Source organism: Kogia breviceps, chromosome 7 (genome assembly GCF_026419965.1).
Source record: "Kogia breviceps isolate mKogBre1 chromosome 7, mKogBre1 haplotype 1, whole genome shotgun sequence".
In the NCBI taxonomy this organism is placed as follows: domain Eukaryota; kingdom Metazoa; phylum Chordata; class Mammalia; order Artiodactyla; family Physeteridae; genus Kogia; species Kogia breviceps.
The window spans coordinates 43,099,445-43,119,478 of NC_081316.1; the positions used below are offsets into that span (position 1 = coordinate 43,099,445).

The following is a 20,034-nucleotide window of genomic DNA, read 5'->3' on the forward strand; positions in this document are numbered from 1 at the left end:
ACTTTGCAAGTGCCTCAAAGGAGGCCAATACCTTGTATGACAGTCCTGCTTCTCCTCAGGAACTGACCACTTCTCGTGACCACCAGACCACCAGTAATGCCAAATCTTAGCACAAACTAATTAGGTAAGTGCTGGAACTGCTAAGGGAGAGAGATTATACACCAAAAGAACTACAGTACCTGGTTAATATAAACTGGTGTGAATAGGAGTTAACCCTGAGGGTGCTGGATCATTGGGGCAGAATGTAAAGATGGATAAGGGGAGAATGTCAATATAGAGGCACTCTGCTGTAAAATAGGATTTAACATCCTGGCTTGGGCCTTGGGTGATTGCTTTAGCATGTTTCTGAGATGGCTGTTAAATGCTTAAACACAGTAATAATTCTCATAAATGAAATAGAGAAGCCATAACTGCCATGGATAACTGAGGAGGAAGCAATCAAAAGGCTCAGAGCAATGGGCCTGCTCAATTGGGCTCATTAGCTGACAGTTTTCCTTGAGAGGGACCAAAATCAACTCCATTTTCCAAGGTGACAAGGAATGTGCTACTGAGAGGGCAAGCACATTGATGAAAGGCTCAGGAATGGATCATTTCATAGGCGATGCTATTACAGTAGTGGGCTCCTTAGTAAAAAGGGGTTTGATAGGACCTTAGAATAGTAGAGGACAGGTGGCAACAATTTATTTTCATAACCAAGGTGGACCTAATTACCAAAATGGTAAGCAAGTTTATAATGAGAGTCAGGGGTCCTGACATGAGGGATATATGATGACTCAGAGAACATTGTTTTCCTGGAGGCAAGGTAGATGTACAGCCAACAAGGGTACTGCTTAATGTACATAATCATGTATATAATCATGACTCCTTGAACACTTTCCACACATGAGCCAGCTTTCACTCTCAGAACCATAGAGTGAGTGATCACATCCCATGAAGAAAGACTGTACAACATCATGGCAAGTGTATATGGTTGTGATTCTCCCAATCTCTACTAAAGGGATCTAGTCATCTTCTTAGGTAACTCTACACTGGGGAAAGGGAAATTGTTTTGAGAGCTGTTGGATTTAGGGTCTTAGTTGATATTAAAAGACCCAAGGATTCAAATCAATCCCATGACATTCTTGTTAGAATAGAGGCACCGTGTTTTGTTTTTCATAGATGGATTTTAGCTAGACTTTAAACATATCTCATAATTTTGTGTTTTAACTCTTGAGTCTAGTACATTTGTATTTATTATTAGTCAATATGTTTATATTAGTTTTTACCATTTTGTTTTTTACTTTAGTTCTGCTTTTTTTCTTCTGATTTTCTACTTTTTTCTTCTTTTTCTTGACTTTTTAAAAAATCAAGTAGTTGTTCCTTCCTTATCCCATTTTTTTCCTAAACTATTTTGGAAGCTATAAATTTTGTATATTGTTCCATCGATTAGCTTAGACATTTTAGTATGTATGTATTAAAATCTCTAATAATTTTACCTTCCTCCCCAAAGGACTTAGAACATTGTAACTCACCTTTTTCTTCCAAATTGTACATTTTTTCCATGAGGATGTTAGTTCTATTGTTTTCAGGCCCACTATCAACGTTCATGTGGATATATCCACATATTTAAAATTTTTATTTCTTTACCATTGCTTTTCTAAATTAGACTTCCTTTTTAGAATTATTGAAGTACACATTTTAAAGTTTTTAAACTCTTAAAAATGTTTTAAAGTTTTACTCTCTTTTAGAAGTACACATTTAAAAAGTTTCTTAGAGAGGGTCTGTTGGTAGTAAATTCTCAGTTTTGTACAGAAATGTTGGTTCTTGTTCTTGAACCATATATTTTCTGGGTGTTCAATTCTGGGCATATGTGCATGCACACACATGTGCACACACTGAGTTTTTTAATCCTGTATTTTCCCTTAGAATAATAATGTGATATGAATATTAAATAAGCTCCCAAATAATCTCAAATATGATTTAGTGGCTGTTTAATATTTTATTGTATGGGAAAACTATAATTTATTTAAATCATCTCCAAATATTTATTATGTAGGTAGTTTCCAACCTTTTACTATTATAATTAATACTGCAGCAAATGTTCTTGAACATAAATCTTTGTCGTCATTTCTGAATGCTCCTTTAAAGAATATTACTAGAAGTAGAATTTCTAGGTCAGAACATCTTAGCCTTATAAATTTAATTTAATTTTTTTTGCCCCCAATCACACATCTGCCACTGAGTCTCTGGAATCACTATTTAAATTAAAATTTTTACTTACATCAAAGTAAAACCTGCACATGATTAAAAAATCAAATAGTATGGAAGGATTAAAAATGAGAAGGAAGAGTTCCCTATTCCTATCCCTTTTATGTCCACTTGAAGGGTTTTAAATTTTTTTTAGTTACAGTTTTTCTGTTTACATCAACATTTCAAAATAGTTTGCCTGTCTGTTTCACCACTATTTCATTTCTTTCCACTTTGTAAGTGAAGATTTTAGCACTCTCACACTTTTCTCTCTCTTCTTTTCCTGACCATTTTCTGCTTGCTATAATTCTACATTTATAATACTTTCCAGATTAAAAAGCTATACATTTTATTTTGTAACCATAGCCAAAATATTCTAGAAGCTGATTCTAAATGTGGACAACAGCAAGATTTACATGATCAGAACTGTGTAAAAGTTGCTTGCTGTAGTGCTAACCAGTGTACTATGATTACACTGCTTCCTCTTGGTTTTCTGTCTCTTTCACAGTCCCTTTCTTCTCTCTCTCTCTCTCTCTTTTGTCATTATTGCCTTTATCCTATGTCAAAATATGGGAGGACTCTAGAGTTCATTGCTGAGTCTTCCGTCCATTCTCCTCTTCATCTGACTTTCTCTCTAGGCAATTCTATCTAGAACTATAAATTTAATCCAGTCCAAATGTTAATGAATCCCAAGTCTATCTCTTTAGCCATAAACTCATCCTGAGCTCTAGACCTGGATTTTTACTAGTCATTTTCAACTTAATGTGTATAAATGCAGTTTTAAATTTTATTCTGAAACTATTCCTCACCCTCTCTTTCCCTCTTTAGTAAATGGTATCAGTCTTCACTTAATTGAGCAAGACAAAACCTGTTAGTAATGATCTTTGATGTCTCTTTTTTCATCACCTACATATCTATTACAGCAACAAAATATACAGTTTGTATATATCTCCTTCTTTCCACTGTGACCACTATCATTTATTTCCTGGACTATTGCAATAGCCTTCTAACTGGCAAAGGCTTTTAAAAATACAAATTTCCATATAGCAGAGTTCTTTTTTAAAACTATAAATCAGATCATGTAACCCTCTTGAATTAAAACCTTCACTGGCTTCTTAGGCTAATGCCCAAAACCCTTATGAGTGTGGACAGGATAATCCCTGCCTGTATGTCTCTCTGGCCACATCTCTTGCCACCTTCCCTAAGCTGTATTTCCTATCTGAATATTATTCTAAACAAATGTCAATTGAAAATTCTAAGAAAAAGTATTTGAGATATTTCTTCCAGAAAGGCAAAGGGATGGTAGGAAATGGTTAACAGGAAACTGGTCAGCCGTTTACTTTAATATACTTACCCATTAGTACTTAATATATTGGGTTTCTCTAAAGTTGAATAGGGCAGAACCTTAGGAAGTTTTCATCATCTGGTATGGAAGACAGACAATTAAAACGTTTACAGACTATTGTGAAAATTGCTAAAACTGGGCATGAACTTCTAAAAAGGAGAAGAAAATATAATATTTTTTGTGCATTGGTTTTAAAGGTAATTAGAAAAAAGGGAAGAAGGGGGAAATCAGCAGGTTTATTTTGAACAATTGATTGCTTATGCTATCCATGGGATTCCTATGTTAGAGAGGAGGAAAATTTGAGATAGACCTGGAAGCATAGGTAGGAGCTCACTGGCAAGACAAGGAAGGGAATCCCATTTCATGGAAGAAAACTAGCAGGTGTCATGATATCAATGTGAAGAAATTTGAATATCTTTAAGTATTGGAAGTTGTTGGTAATGCTGAGTTAGTTTAGAAAGACTCAGAGTTCTGGTCCTTAGAGTAACTGGCTAGATATCAAACTCATCAAATGGGATAAGGAAGGCAAGGGAAAGTGTAAAGTTTTGTGGGAAAAATGATTTTTGATGTATAGAATTTGAAGTAGTTGAGCGCCAGATCTACATGTTTGGAGAGGGAAATATGGGTCTGGAGTTCAAGAGTTTTCAATTGAAGAAACAGATTTGTGAAACTTCAACATATTTTAATGCTTTATTGTTATTCAAAATTGGAATATAATCACCTTACATGGAATGATTTTCTAATATATAAGTATTCTGAAAAAGTTACTATTTTATTTTATTTTTTCATTTCCTTTTCATTAGATTTATGGAGAGAGAGAGAGAACTGTTGAGACAGATCATAGATTTTTCTTTCTTAGGCATGGCATTTCATACTTTTGGCTAAGGGAGGTTCTCTGTAATTGAAAAATAGCTTCCAATTTATGCTTAGGAGTTACCCATCTCAAAGTTTTATTCCAATGACAGATAATTGTAGGACACTTTTTAGTTTAACTGTAAATGCTGTAGCTAACTAAAATTGCTAAATCACTATAAAAGTGATTTTAAAATGTAGTGAAACAGTTTGACTTCCATTGGACCTGGACTCCTTAAAAAAAAAAAATCACAGAAATTATAGCACTACAGAACACTAGAACATTCAAGTATCTTAGAAATAAATCTTACTAAAGGCTTCCAATTACACCTAGAATCAAATTCAAAATTTCTCACTACAGTCTATATGACCCTATATGATCTAAATTCTACTTAACTTTTTGATTTCATTTCCTGCCAAGGTTATCATAAGTCACAATGCTATTTTTTCCCCTTGAATATACCAAGCTTGTTCCCGACTTAGAGCCTTTATACTTGAAGTTTCCCTTGTTTGGAATGCTTTCCCTTGACTCTTTACCATGACCTAGATCCTTAGTCTCAGATCAAATGTCACCTCCCCACAGCAGATTTCTTTCACCTTGTATCTAAACCATATCTTGCTTATCTTGCTCTCACACAGTGCTCTAGTTTATTACACTTGTCAATCTCCAAAAAAATATTTATTGAATTATGCACTGGTTTACTTTTATGTTGTCTAAGCACAAAGATCTTTGCCTGGTTAATGCTTAATAAATATTTGTAAATTTATTAAATGGATAAATGAATGAATGAATCCTGGGGATGTTGGCTCACCTGAATAAAATCTAGGTAGACCCTGAGCCTGTCTTGTGATCAGGAGTATGGGGCTAACTAGACAGTGTTTGGAAGAACTCTTACAATGACGGAGAACTTAGAAACACAACCCTCTCTCTTCATCCATGCACAGTGGGCTCACAAGAGTTGATCAAGGAACTGAATGAAAACTTATACAACCAAAGGAAAAACCGATACAACTTACAGGCAACCTCTGAGTGCTCACCATATACCTGGCTCTGTACCAAGTGCTTCACATGCAGTGTATTATCTCTTTTCAAACTCACACCACGAGGTAAAATGCAAAACTAGCTTAGGAGGTTCAGTAATTTGCAAATGCTACCCGTTTCTAATTGAGGTAGAACTAGGAATTCAACTCAGTTGGGTTATAATCCACAGCTTTAATTCATAACACTAGAGTATTCTGCATTAAATTTATTGAGTAAGCCTAAGGCAGAAATTGGACTACTAGGCTTATATCTTTTAGAAAATCATTTTTGCATCAGTTTATTGTCTGAGTCTTTGGCTCCTAAGATCTAAAATGAATATGATTTTTTTTGAAGAACAATAAAAGTTGCTTCCTAGGTAGCTAACTAGTCAAAATTAGACCCATCCTTATATTATGGTGCAGCAAATTTAATCTTAAGTTTAAATATCTTAAATTTCTTCTGAATATCATTACAAACCAGGTTTCAGTTATTGAAGTGGGGGAGACCTGAGTTCCAGTCTCTGCTCACCCAGTAACTGCATCTGACTCCATCCACTGGGCAGTGTTTATATGTTGCCCTTTACTTCTGGCCTAGAAGACTCTTCAGATAGTGTTGTAGTGAGTTTCTACAGCTTTATTTCACTTTTAGCGTGTAGGGACTTCAAGACTAGATACATCTCTGACATTTCAGATATAGAAAAGATAACAAAAAGTGATAGATGGACTTTTGACCATGATGCCTGCTGGAGATATCTCTATTATAAAGGGAGAAAATAAGATTAGATTTTTAGATTAGTCTCAGAGATCTTTCAACTTAAGATTTTTATATAATTCTTCTGGGTAAGAAAATATAGATTTTAAAAATTTGGGAGTTGAATTTTTGTGATATTTAACTTGAGTGTCATTAACTTCCCTCATTTTACATTTGACATGTGAGCCCACCATTGAGACATGCAATGTGGAAGGACTGCTGCTGTGTACTGTGGTTTAAAGAAGAAAATCAGATTCATAAACTTGGATTTAAAACCAGGCTTTACTTTTACAGCTTTATGTCTCCGGACAAGACATTTAATGTCTTTAACCCTTAGTTTCCTTATCTATAAAATGGGGATAATAATAATTGTTATGGTAGTTAGGTATAAGCACCCAGCATGTAAATATTGTCATATCTCGTTTTATTGTGCTTCACTTTATTGTGCTTCTCAGATATTATGTTTTTTGCAAATTGAAGGTGTGTGGCACCCTGCATGAAGTAAGTCTATTAGTGCCATTTTTCCAAAAATATTTGCCACTTCATGTTTCTGTGCCACTTTTTGGTAATTCTCACAATATTTCAAAACTGTTCATTATTATAATATTTTTATGGTGATCTGTGATCTTTGATGTTACTATTGTAATTGTTTTGGACACTATGACCTGCCAATTAATAACCCTACAATGACCTCTAAGTGTTCAAGTGAAAGGGAGAGTCATATGACTCTCACTTTGAATCAAAAGCTGGAAATGATTAAGCTTAGTGAGGAAGGCACGTTGAAAGCTGAGATGGGCTGAAAGCTATATCTCTTGCACCAAACATCCACATTGTGAAAGCAAAGGAAAAGTTCTTGAAGGAAATTAGAAGTGTTATACTCTAGTGAACACATGAATGATAAGAAGGTGAAAGTCTTATTGCTGACATGGAGAAAGTTTTAGCAGTCTGGATAGATCAAACAAGCCAGAACATTCCCTTAAGCCAAAGCCTATTCCAGAGAAAGTCCCTAACTCCCTTCAATTTGATGAAGGCTGAGAGAGGTGAGGAAGCTATAGAAGAAAAGTTTGAAACTAGCAGATGTTGGCTTATAAGGTTTAAGGAAAGAAGCCATCTCCATAACATCAAAGTGCAAGGTGAAGCAGCAAGTGCTGATGTAGAAGCTGCAGCAAGTTATCCAGAAGATCTAGCTGAGATAATTAGTGAAGGTGGTTTTATTAAACAGAGGATTTTCAATGTAGACAAAACAGTCTTATAGTGAAAGAAGATGCCATCTAGGACTTTCATAGCCAGAGAGGAGAAGTCAACGCCTGGCTTCAAATCTTCAACAGGCAGACTGACTGACTCTCTTGTTAGGGGCTAAGGCAGCTGGTGACTTTCAGTTGAAGCCAATGCTCATTTACCATTCTGAAAATCCTAGGACCCTTAAGAATTATGTTAAATCTATACTTCTTGTGCTCCATAAATGGAACAACAAAGCCTGGATGATGGCACATCTGTTTACAACATGGTTCACTGAATATTTATAACCCACTGTTGAAATCTACTGCTCAGAGAAAAAGGTTCCTTTCAAAATATTACTGCTCATTGACAATGTACATGGTCAACCAAGAGCTCTCATGGAGACATACAATGAGATTCATGTTGCTTTGATGCCAGCTAACACATTCATTCTGCAGCCCATGGATCAAGTAGTAATTTTGACTTTCAAGTCATTATTTCAGGAGCATATTTTTAAAATTTTTAATTTAAATTGGAGTTGAGTTGATTAACAATATTGTGCTAGTTTCAGGTGTGCAGCAAAGTGATTCAGTTACCCATATACATGTAACAATTCTTCTTCAAATTCTTTTCCCATTTAGGTTATTACAGAATGCTGAGCAGAGTTTTCTGTGCTATATCGTGGGTCCTTGTTGTTGGTTATCTATTTGATTATTTTTTAAATAAATAAATAAATTTATTTATTTATTTATTTATTTTTGGCTGCATTGAGTCTTTGTTGTAGCCCACGGGCTTTCTCTAGTTGTGGAGAGTGGGGGCTACTCTTCATTGCGGTGCGCAGACTCCTCCTTGCAGTGGCTTCTCTTGTTGCAGAGCACAGACTCTAGGTGCACAGGCTTCAGAAATTGTGGCTCGGTGGGCTCTAGAGCACAGGCTCACTAGTTCTGGCACACGGACCTTGTTGCTCTGTGGCATGTGGGATCTTCCCAGACCAGGCTCGAACCTGTGTCCCCTGCATTGGCAGGTGGATTCTTAACCACTGCGCCACCAAGGAATTCCCTGGTTATCTATTTTAAATATAGCAGTGTGTATATGTCAATCCCAAACTCCCTTTATAAGGCTATAGTTGCCAGAGATAGTGATTCCTCTGCTACATCTGGGTAAAGTAAAGTGAAAAGCTTCTGGAAAGGATGCACCATTCTAGATGCCATTAAGCACATTTGTGATTCATGGGAAAAAGTCAAAGTATCAATATTAATAGGTGTTTGGAAAACGTTGATGGCTGACTTTGAGGGATTCAAGAACTTACTATTACTAACTTATTAGAAGTGTAGGTTGTAGGTGTGATTGAATTCCTGCAATCTCATGATAAAACTTTAGCTAATGGGAAGTTGCTTCTTATGGATGAGCAAAGAATGTGGTTTCTTGAGATGGAATCTACTTCAGTTGAAGATGCTGTGAAGATTGTTGAAATGACAACAAAAGATTGAGAATATTACATAACTTTCATTGATAAAGCTGCAACAGGTATTGAAAAGATTGAGTCCAATTTTGAAAGAAGTTCTATGGGTAATTTGCTATCAAACAGCAGTGCATGCTAAGAGAAATCATTCGTTAAAGGAAGAGTCAATCAATGTGGCAAACTTCATTGTCTTTTTTTAAGTAATTGCCATAGCCACTCCAGGCTTCAGCAACCACCATCTCGATCAGTAGGCAGACATCAACATTGAGGCAAGACCCTCCACCAGCAAAAAGATTATGACACACTGAAGGCACAGAAAATTGTCAGCATTTTTTAGCAGTAAAGCATATATATATATATATATATATATATATATATATATATATTTAACATCTTTATTAGAGTATAACTGTTTTACAATGGTGTGTTAGTTTCTGCTTTACAACAAAGTGAATCAGTTACACATATACATATGTTCCCATATCTCTTCCATCTTACGTCTCCCTCCCTCCCACACTCCCTATCCTGCCCCTCTAGGTGGTCACAAAGCACCCAGCTGATCTCCGTGTGCCATGCGGCTGCTTCCCACTAGCTATCCACCCTACATTTGGTAGTGTATATATGTCCATACCACTCTCTCACTTCGTCACAGCTTACCCTTCCCCCTCTGCATAGCCTCAAGTCCATGCTCTAGTAGGTCTGTGTTTTATTCCCATCCTACCCCTAGTCTCTTCATGACATTTTTTCTTTGATTCCATATATATGTGTTAGCATACGGTATTTGTTTTTCTCCTTCTGAACTTACTTCACTCTGTATGACAGACTCCAGGTCTATCCACCTCATTACAAATAACTCAGTTTCATTTCTTTTTATGGCTGACTAATATTCCATTGTATATATATGCCACATCTTCTTTATCCATTCATCTGTTGTTGGACACTTAGGTTGCTTCCATGTCCTGGCTATCGTAAATAGAGCTGCAATAAACATTTTGGTACATGACTCTTGTGTGTGTGTGTGTGTGTGTGTGTGTGTGTGTGTGTGTGTGTGCTAGGCGGGCCTCTCACTGTTGTGGCCTCTCCCGTTGTGGAGCACAGGCTCTGGACGTGCAGGCTCAGCAGCCATGGCTCACGGGCCCAGCCGCTCTGCGGCATGTGGGATCTTCCCGGACTGGGGCACGAACCCGTGTCCCCTGCATCGGCAGGCGGATTCCCAACCACTGCACCACCAGGGAAGCCCCATGATTCTTTTTGAATTATGGTTTTCTCAGGGTATATGCCCAGTAGTGGGATTGCTGGGTCGTATGGTCATACTATTTTTAGTTTTTTAAGGAACCTCCATACTGTTCTCCATAGTGGATGTATCAATTTACATTCCCGCCCGCAGTGCAAGAGGGTTCCCTTTTCTCCACACCCACTCCAGCATTTATTGTTTCTAGATTTTTTGATGATGGCCATTCTGACTGGTGTGAGATGATATCTCATTGTAGTTTTGATATGCATTTCTCTAATGATGAATGATGTTGAGCCTTCTTTCATGTGTTTGTTGCCAATCTGTATATCTTCTTTGAAGAAATGTCTATTTAGGTCTTCTGCCGATTTTTGGATTGGGTGGTTTGTTCTTTTGTTATTGAGCTGCATGAGTTGCTTATAAATTTTGGAGATTAATCCTTTGTCAGTTGCTTCATTTGCAACAATTTTCTCCCATTCTGAGGGTTGTCTTTTGATCTTGTTTATGGTATCTTTTGCTGTGCAAAAGCTTTTACATTTCATTAGGTCCCATTTGTTTATTTTTATTTTTATTTCCATTTCTCTAGGAAGTGGGTCAAAAAGGATCTTGCTGTGATTTATGTCATAGAGTGTTCTGCCTATATTTTCCTCTACAAGTTTGATAGTGTCTGACCCTACATGTAGGTCTTTAACCCACTTTGAGTTTATTTTTGTGTATGGTGTTAGGGAGTATTCTAATTTCATACTTTTACAGGTAGCTGTCCAGTTTTCCCAGCACCAATTAATGAAGAGGCTGTCTTTTCTCTCCACTGTATATTCTTGCCTCCTTTATCAGAGATAGGGTGACCATATGTGTGTGGGTTTATCTCTGGGCTTTCTATCCTGTTCCATTGATCTATATTTCTGTTTTTGTGCCAGTACCATACTGTCTTGATTACTGTAGGTTTGTAGTAGAGTCTGAAGTCAGGAAGCCTGATTCCTCCAGCTCCATTTTTCTTTCTCAAGATTGCTTTGGCTGTTCAGGGTCTTTTTTGTTTCCATGCAAATTGGGAAATTTTTTGTTCTAATTCTGTAAAAAATGCCAGTGGTAGTTTGATAGTGATTGCATTGAATGTGTAGATTGCTTTGGGTAGTAGAGTCATTTTCACAATGTTGATTCTTCCAATCCAAGAACATGGTATATCTCTCCATCTATTTGTACCTTCTTTAATTTCTTCCATCAGTGTCTTATAATTTTCTGCATACAGGTCTTTTGTCTTCTTAGGTACGTTTATTCTAGATATTTTATTCTTTTTGTTGCAATGGTAAATGGGAGTGTTTTCTTAATTTCACTCTCAGATTTTTCATCATTAGTGTATAAGAATGCCAGAGATTTCTGTGCATTAATTTTGTATCCTGCTACTTTACCAAATTCATTGATTAGCTCTAGTAGTTTTCTGGTAGCATCCTTAGGATTCTCTATGTATAGTATCATGTCATTTGCAAACAGTGACAGCTTTACTTCTTCTTTTCGAATTTGGATTTCTTTTATTCCTTTTTCTTCTCTGATTGCTGTGGCTAAAACTTCCAAAACTATGTTGAATAAGAGTGGTGAGAGTGGGCAACCTTGTCTTGTTCCTGATCTTAGTGGAAATGGTTTCAGTTTTTCACCCTTGAGGACGATGTTGGCTGTGGGTTTGTCATATATGGCCTTTATTATGTTGAGGAAAGTTCCCTCTACGCCTACTTTCTGCAGGGTTTTTATCATAAATGGGTGTTGAATCTTGTCAAAAGCTTTCTCTGCGTCTACTGAGATGATCATATGGTTTTTCTCCTTCAGTTTGTTGATATGGTGTATCACATTGATTGATTTGCATATATTGAAGAATCCTTGCATTCCTGGAATAAACCCCACTTGATCATGGTGTATGATCCTTTTAATGTGCTGTTGGATTCTGTTTGCTAATATTTTGTTGAGGATTTTTGCATCTATGTTCATCAGTGATATTAGCCTGTAGTTTTCTTCTTTGTGACGTCTCTTTGTCTGGTTTTGGTATCAAGGTGATGGTGGCCTCTTAAAATGAGTTTGGGACTGTTCTTCCCTCTGCTATCTTTTGGAAGAGTTTGAGAAGGATAGGTGTTAGCTCTTCTCTAAATGTTTGATAGAATTTGACTGTGAGGCCATCTGGTCCTGGGCTTTTGTTTGTTGGAAGATTTTTAATCACAGTTTCAATTTCAGTGCTTGTGATTTGTTCATATTTTCTATTTCTTCCTGGCTCAGTCTTGGCAGGTTGTGCTTTCTAAGAATTTTCCATTCCTTCCAGGTTGCCCATTTTATTGGCATACAGTTGCTTGTAGTAATTTCTAATAATCTTTTGTATTTCTGCAGTGTCCGTTGTTACGTCTCCTTTTTCATTTCTAATTCTATTGATTTCAGTCTTCTCCCTTTTATTCTTGATGAGTCTGGCTAATGGTTTATCAATTTTGTTTATCTTCCCAAAGAACCAGCTTTTAGTTTTATTGATCTTTGCTATTGTTTCTTTCATTTCTTTTGCATTTATTTGTGATCTGATCTTTATGGTTTCTTTCCTTCTGCTAACTTTGGTGTTTTTTTGTTCTTCTTTCTCTAATTGCTTTAGGTGTAAGCTTAGGTTGTTTATTTGAGATTATTCCTGTTTCTTGAAGTAGGATTGTAATGCTCTAAATTTGCCTTTTAGAACTGCTTTTGCTGTTTCCCAAAGGTTTTGGGTCATCGTGTCTCCATTGTCATTTGTTTCTAAGTATTTTTTTATTTCCTCTTTGATTTCTTCAGTGATCACATCTTTATTAAGTAGTGTATTGTTTCACCTCCATGTGTTTGTATTTTTTACAGATCTTTTCGTGTAATTGATATCTAGTCTCATAGTGCTGTGGTCAGAAAAGATACTTGATATGTTTTCAATTTTATTATTAAATTTACCAAGGCTAGATTTGTGACCCAAGATATGTTCTATCCTGGAGAATATTCCATGAGCACTTGAGAAAAATGTGTATTCTGTTGTTTTTGGGTGGAATGTCCTATAAATATCAATTAAGTCCATCTTGTGTAATGTATCATTTAAACCTTGTGTTTCCTTATTTATTTTCATTTTGGATGATCTGTACATTGGTGAAAGTGGGGTGTTAAAGTCCCCTACTATGATTGTGTTACTGTCGATTTCCCCTTTTATGGCTGTTAGTATTTGCCTTATGTATTGAGGTGCTCCAATGTTGGGTGTATAAATATTTACAATTGTTATATCTTCTTCATGGATCAATCCCTTGATCATTATGTAGTGTCCTTCTTTGTCTCTTGTAATAGTTTTTATTTTAAAGTCTATTTTGTCTGATATGAGAATTGCTACTCCAGCTTTCTTCTGATTTCCATTTGCATGGAATATCTTTTTCCATCCCCTCACTTTCAGTCTGTATGTGCCCCTAGGTCTGAAGTGGGTCTCTTGTAGACAGCATATATATGGGTCTTGTTTCTGTATCCATTCAGCCAGTCTGTGTCTTTTGGTGGGAGCATTTAATCCATTTACATTTAAGGTAATTATCAATATGTATGTTCTTATTACCATTTACTTAATTGTTTCAGGTTGTTCTTGTAGGTGTTTTCCTTCTCTTGTGTTTCTTGCCTAGAGAAGTTCCTTTAGCATTTGTTGTAAAGCTGGTTTGGTGGGGCTGAACTCTCTTAGCTTTTGCCTGTCTGTAAAGGTTTTAATTTCTCCATCAAATCTGAATGAGATCCTTGCTGGGTAGAGTAATCTTGGTTGTAGGTTTTTTTCCTTCATCACTTTAAATATGTCCTGCCTCTCTCTTCTGGCTTGCAGAGTTTCTGCTGAAAGATCAGATGTTAACCTTGTGGGGATTCCCTTTTGTATTATTTGTTGTTTTTCCCTTGCTGCTTTTAATAAGTTTTCTTTGTATTTAATTTTTGATAGTTTGATTAACGTGTCTTGGTGTGTTTCTCCTTGGATTTATCCTGTATGGGACTCTCTGTGCTTCCTGGACTTGATTGACTATTTCCTTTCCTATATTAGGGAAGTTTTCAAGTATAATCTCTTAAAATATTTTCTCAGTCCCTTTTTGTTTTCTCTTCTTCTTCTGGGACCCCTATAATTCGAATGTTGGTGCGTTTAATGTTGTCCCAGAGGTCTCTGAGACTGTCGTCAGTTCTTTTCATTCTTTTTTCTTTATTCTGCTCTGCAGAAGTTATTTCCACTATTTTATCTTCCAGGTCATGTATCCATTCTTCTGCCTCAGTTATTCTGCTATTGATCTCATCCAGAGTATTTTTAATTACATTTATTGTGTTGCTCATCGTTGCTTGCTTCCTCTTTAGTTCTTCTAGGTCCTTGTTAAATGTTTCTTGCATTTTATCTATTCTATTTCCAAGATTTCGGATCATCTTTACTATCATTATTCTGAATTCGTTTTCAGGTAGACTGCCTATTTCCTCTTCATTTGTTAGGTCTGGTGGGTTTTTACCTTGCTCCTTCATCTGCTGTGTGTTTTTCTGTTGTTTCATTTTGCTTACTGTGTTTGGGGTCTCCTTTTTGCAGGCTACAGGTTCATAGTTCCCGTTGTTTTTGGTGGCTGTCCCCAGTGGCTAAGGTTGGTTCAGTGGGTTGAGTAGGTTTCCTGGTTGGGGGGACTAGTGCCTGTGTTCTGGTGGGTGAGGCTGGATCTTGTCTTTCTGGTGGGCAGGTCCATGTCTGGTGGTTTGTTTTGGGATGTTAGTATCCTTATTATGATTTTAGGCAGCCTCTCTGTTAATGGATGTTGCTCTAGTCCTGTCTTGCTAGTTGTTGGACATAGGGTGTCCAGCACTGTATGTTGCTGGTCATTGAGTGAAGCTGGGTCTTGGTGTTGAGATGGAGATCTCTGGGAGATTTTCGCCATTTGATATTATGTGGAGCTGGGAGGTCTCTTGTGGACCAGTGTCCTGAATTTGGTCTCCCACCTCAGAGACATAGCCCTGACACTTGGCTGGAGAACCAAGAGCCTAGTAAAGCATATTTTAACTAAGGTGTGTACATTGTTTAGACAAAATGCTATTTCACACTTAATCGACTACAGCACTGTGTAAACATAAATGTAGTATATTCACAGGGAAACTAAAAAATACCTGTGACTTGCTTCTTGTGATATTTGCTTATTGTGGTGGTCTGGAACTAAACCCACAATATCTCTGAAGTGTGCCTATATGCTCTTAATATATTTTGTTTCCCTTTTATTTCTTCTGAGTTTTAAATTGACTCCACTGGTACCCCCAGTTGCAGTTTTGCTAGTGCCAGGGAACAATAGAAGCTATTAATTGTCCTCCACTATCCATTTTCCTTTCTTCCTTTTACTAGTAGAACGCCTGTTTCCAGCATTGCTTACAACCAGGTGTTTCATGTGACTTCTCAGAGTCAGCAGTGTGAGAGTGGAACTGATGTGAAAAACTTCTGGGTCATGACCTCAAAATAAACCTCCACTTCCTCTTTTCCCTTCCCTCAGGCTAGAATGAAGGCATGGTGACAGTGAGTCAGCTTTGACCTGTGGAGATGGGAATGGTATAGAAACAAGATAGTCGGAACCTGGGTTTCTGGGTGACTGCATGAAGCAGGGCCTCTCTATCCCTTGGACTGTCTATCAGCTTAGAGTTTTGTGTGAGGAAAAGATATATTTTGTTCTTAATTAATCAACATATTTTGTTCTTTGCTAAAGCAGTCAAACCAATATTCTAATTTGCATTAGTATGAACCATATGAAATTGGTGGTGTCATAGGTTAAAAGCATCTTAAGTAGATGACCACCCCAGGCCCCAAATACTATAGACACTAGAAGTTGAGGTAAAAGTCGAACTTCTAAGAAGAAAGTTAATACAACTAGTAGAAGAGAAACTCTTTCACATTAATTTATAGAAGTTGCTATGGAAATTAGGATAAAGTATCATTAAGGATAGAAAATATGTTTATAATCTTTGAACTATTATAGAATCCTGAGTCCCTGTCTTATGCTCATGTCTACAAACATTATAAATATAAAATATTTAAAATAATAATAATTTTTTTGAGATAAACATAAGATTATAAGCATCAGGACTAGGACTATTATTAGAGTATTTGAAAGGAAGCCTTTCTCTTTACATAGGAATTGCTAAATCTGTAGATGTACTATAGATTAAGTGGTTCCTGAGGTCACCACTTGAAAACAGAGGTGATTTTGCCCTGAAGGGGACATTTGGCAGTGTCTGGAGACATTTTTATTGTCACAGTTTGGGAGCAGGTGTCACTGGTATCTAGTAGGTAGAGGTCAGGGATGCTGCTAAACATCCTGCACAAGACAACTCCCACAATAAAGAATTATCCACACCAATCTGTCAGTAGTGCTGAGGTTGAGAAACCTTGGAATAAAGCCATCACAGAAAATTGTAGGGAAAAGAGATGGAGGAGATTCCTAACAGTAGCTTCTCAACTCCCCTATCTAGCTGTTCTCAATTCTGGATGTTTTAATTACACAAACCATTTAATATCATCAATCCCCTCCCATTTCCTCACATAAGTCAGTGTAAATTTGGTTTCTGTTGCTTGAAATCAGAAGAGTTCTGCCTAATTTTCTTCCCATAATCCTTTGTAAGTGTTTTTCTCATCTCTAATTTTGGTTGCTCTAAGGGCTTTCTTCTCAAGTAGAAAATTTTGCTGGTTGGATAGTCAAGTGCGTTCCTCTGGAGAATTTCTAATAAGTGGGTTTTTACAATGGTTTGTGGACGAGTCTCTGTTGATTGTCTTAAACATGAGTCTATTCACTAACTATTAATTGCTACTGGTGGGTCAATCAAATATGAACCCTATGAGAGGACATAGCTTGAGAAGCTTAAAAATACGATGGAATCCCCTGGCACAAGGGAAGCTGGGATCTGTGGAAATTGCTTGTTTTAAGGTATAAGGAGAATGTTGTGGATTGAATTGTGTAATCCCCCAAAGATATTGAAATCCTAACCCCCAGGACCCGAGAATGTGACCATATTTGGAAATAGAGCCTTTGCAGATGATCAAGTTAAGGTGAGGTCATTAAGGTGGACTCTAATCCAATGGTGACTGTATTGTTGTGGAAAGGGACAATTTGGACACAGAGATAGACACACACCCAGGGGGAAATACCATGTGAAGATGAGGGCAGGATGGAGGTATGCATGTACCAGTCAAGAAACATCAAAAGTTGTCAGCAAAACACCAGAAGCTAGGAGAGAGGCATGGAACAGATTGTTCTTCACAGTTCTCAAAAGAAACCAACTCTACTGATACCTTGATCTTGAACTTGTAGCCTTCAAGACTGTGAGACAACAAATTTTGTTGTATAAGCCACCCAGTTTGTGGTACTTTGTTACAGCAGTCCTAGAAAACTAATACAGAGAAATTTTAGGGAGAAATCCTATTTTCTCACTGCCATGAAGATACTAACATTTATCTCCTCTGAGAATATAGAGTTCAGTTATGCTGAATACTAAGTGAACTTGAACCAGTTCTGGAGAACATTACATTTATAGTTCTAAGGAAGGTTTATTACAACCATACATTAGAAATAGATATTTTAATTAATTCTTTGAGTATTTAGATATATTTCTTAAGTTTCAACACACAAAATGTTATTATATATTTTTCATTCCTTCATCTTTGTTATAATTCTATGCTGTACTTTATTGATTGAAAGTTTTATCTACTAGATGAGAATCATTCCACAAGAAATTGTTAATTTAATTTAGCTTGTGTTTGTATTTGGAAATACCATAAAATTTCCAGAAACAAATTATCATGTTTGTTAGATTCGTAAATTTTCTTTGCAGGTTAAAAAAATATGAAATGAGATTAAAAGCTACAGTTATTATTGAAATAAATTTTTTATTTGGGAAGTGTTGAATCCTCCTTCACAGTGAGTGTTTAAGCTTTGATTGGTACGCCAGTTATCAATTTTTGTCTCTCATCTCCACATTCACCTTTCTTGCTCTGAAACTTGCTCTGGGATAATGAATGGAATTCCTTAAACCACCTCTTCTTTACAGTGAATATGATGTTAGCTTCCTCAATAGAGGGTGCTACAGGGATATTGCAGGAAGATGGGGTATCTCTCACTGGATCCAGAGGCTGCATGGCATGGATGGTCAGCCATGTGAGTGTGAAGATATCTGGTGGTACCCTGCTCCAGCCATGGAGCAGGAAGACATGGTTCCTCTGACATTGTAGACCTGATGCTGCCTGGCAATCAATCACCTTTCTGTGGCTTTCCCAACATGTTACCATGGGCTCCAGACCACCTGCTCAGAGTGACACCTTGACTCTCTGTGTCCTGGAGAGTTACTTCCTATTTGACCAGTTACTGTGGACTAGATCTGGTTTAAGTACCACAACAAACTTTTCTGCCATCCAGTGGAAAACCACACCTTCTGTAACAAAGTCTGAATCCTCTCTTTGGGGAGGTAACTCCATTCAGGTTTGTCCTTTCTAGGGTATTTTCTATCAGTCCTAGGGTGTCCTATGGAGTTTCTTTGCATCTTAGAGTATCTCTCTTATCACTGCTTAATGATTTTTACAATAAAATTCTCTATATCATGTTATGGGTTCTATCTCTTGTTTGGACTCAGATTGAAACAGTTGAAAAACAAAAAATTGAGCATGCTGTGGAAGATTCAAGCATTACATTCTTTGGGGAAAGAGTTGATTTGAATAATCATTTCTAATTTCTTCTCAAACCAAGCCTATGTGTTTTTCTGAGCCTTCCTTTTTAAACAATGGAAACAAAATCTTGCTCTGAGAGAAGCACGGCTGGCAGTTGATAATAGCTTTATTTACTGAGACCACAGCAATCATCTGTACTAATGATAATTAATTGGAAAGAATTAGAGGATTGATTTATTTAATGAACCTACAGGTAATTGTGAATTTCTTTACTAATGACATAAGGGAAATGAGGCCTGTTAACATTTAAAATAATTTGTAATGGACATGTACATCCTTTAAAAGAATAAAATCTTATATTCTCATCAAGTCCCATACATTTGAAATGAATGGTTTAGTTGATCACTTTCTTCTAATTACTAGAGCTTTATCTACACATGTGATGTGAGTACATTGGCATAGGATTTATTTGTTCACTTAAGCCTCCTTTAAAACATAGTCATGTTCAAAGTGAGAGAGTGGCATGAACATATATACACTACCAAATGTAAAATAGATAGTTAGTGGGAAGCAGCTGCATAGCACAGGGAGATCAGTTCTGTGCTTTGTGACAACCTAGAGGGGTGGGATAGGGAGCGTGGGAGGGAGGGAGATGCAAGAGGGAAGAGATATGGGGACATATGTATATGTATAACTGATTCACTTTGTTGTAAAGCAGAAACTAACACACCATTGTAAAGCAATTATACTCCAATAAAGATGTTTAAAAAAAAGTCATGTAAAAGCCTAATTTAAATTAAATAAGTTGTTACTGTGTACCATGTGACTGTCTACCATATTTGATGCTTGTATCAGTTATCTATTGCTGTAATAATACTGTATAACATGCTCTCCCCAAAGCAGTAGTTTAAAACAATAATCAAATATTTAGGTCATAGGTCTATAGGTGTTTTTGGCTGGATTCAGCATGATGTGGTATTGACTGATCTTGGTCATCCATCTGGGAGTTGACTAGTTATTGGATGACTTAGGATAGATTTATCTATGGTCACTCAGCTCTGTTCCATTTGTTTTTCATTCTTCTAGAAGTTACTGAGCATGTTCTTAGGATGATGGCAAAGAACAGGAATGAGGGTAAGTAGAAAGACATGTGTTTTTTCCAGTTTCTGTTTGTGTTACATGTACTAATATCCTTTTTGTCAAAGCAAGTAACATGGGGTACTTGTCACTTGCTTGGGCTTCCATCACAAAATACCATTACTGGGTACCT

At 36.7% G+C, this 20,034-nt stretch overlaps 1 long non-coding RNA gene across 4 annotated transcripts in view; it reads left to right on the forward strand.

Moving 5' to 3' along the window:
* LOC136794497 (uncharacterized) overlaps positions 1-20,034 on the forward strand; it is a 226,922-nt gene that overhangs the window by 151,897 nt on the left and 54,991 nt on the right. For all 4 annotated transcript variants that reach the window (XR_010841366.1, XR_010841365.1, XR_010841367.1 and 1 more), the window contains one exon: positions 19,851-19,898. This is a non-coding gene — a long non-coding RNA (uncharacterized lncRNA). The remainder of the gene's footprint in view (positions 1-19,850; positions 19,899-20,034) is intronic.